A 1313-nucleotide genomic window follows, 5' to 3' on the forward strand; every position below is an offset into this window, starting at 1 on the left:
CAAAATATCAGTATATGAGTTCCAGATATAATACAGAAACTATGTAGTTATAAAAGGATTAAGGGTGGATCACATCACTCTTAAACCCATTGCAGTCCTGATCATTGTAAGAGATGTTTCCTAGCCTATGGCCTATAACACCTTTTATCCCATTTGTTGTTGTTATTATGTGTCATTGAGTCAACTACAACTCATAGTGACCCTATGCACAATAGCTCTAAACTCTGCTCTATCTTGAGACAATCTCACTATCTCTGATGCACCTACCCCCATTACCCCACTTTCTGTGTCAGTCCATCTCATCCAATGTCTTCCTTTCCTGCGCTGACCCTCCATTCTTCCAAGCGTGATGTCCTTCTCCAAGAACTAGTCCCTCCTGGAAACATGCTCAAAGTACATGAGACAGTCCTTTATCTCATTAGGGATACAGAAATATTGAAATAAAAATTAAACCAATTGATTGGACTGTCCCATGAAAACCATAACCCTAAACCTCCAAACCAAGAAACCATAAAATGTTTTGTTGTACATGGGCAACTGCCTATGTGTTTGTGTGTTGTTGTTACTGTTAGGAGCTATCAAGTTGACTGTTTTTCATAGACCCTATAAATGAAATGATCTGAACTTTGTCCTCTCTTATGCCGTCCTCATTATCTCTGTTCTGCTCAAGCCTACTGTTGTAGTCACTGTGTCAAATCATTTCATTGAGGGTCTTCCTGTCTTTTCTGACACTCCGCATTTCCGATCATGATGTCCTTTTCCAAGGATTGCATCATCCTGACAATATGCCCAAAGTATGTGAAAGTTTCACCATCCTTGCCTCTAAGAAGCACTCTGCACTTTCTCCAAGACAGATTTTTTTGTTCATTGAGCAGCCCATAGGATATTATTCTTCTAGTACTCTTTGCCAATACCACAATTCAAAGGCATCAGATCATCTTCTGTCATCCTTATTTATTGTCCAACTTTCAGATTCACAGGAAGCAATTGAGAAAATCGTGGCTTAGATCACACCCGCTTCAGTCTTTAAATTGATATCATTGTTCTTTAGCACTTTGGGAAGAGAGGTCCTTGACAGCACATTTCCCCAATGTAATATGTCTTTTGATTTCTTCACAAATGTTGTTATATGTGTGTACACACTCGCACACACATGCTGTTGTTAAGTGTCACCAAATTGCCTATAACAACCCCATGAACAACAGTTCTGACCCTTGCCCTGTCCTGTGCCATCCTCTTGATCTCTGGCCTGAACAAGCCCGTTGTGTTAATCACTGTGTCAATCTGTTTCACTGAGGATGTTTTTTTAAATT

This window comes from Elephantulus edwardii, unplaced genomic scaffold (assembly GCF_000299155.1).
Source record: "Elephantulus edwardii isolate Elephantulus edwardi_28Jun2011 unplaced genomic scaffold, EleEdw1.0 scaffold00062, whole genome shotgun sequence".
NCBI lineage: Eukaryota > Metazoa > Chordata > Mammalia > Macroscelidea > Macroscelididae > Elephantulus > Elephantulus edwardii.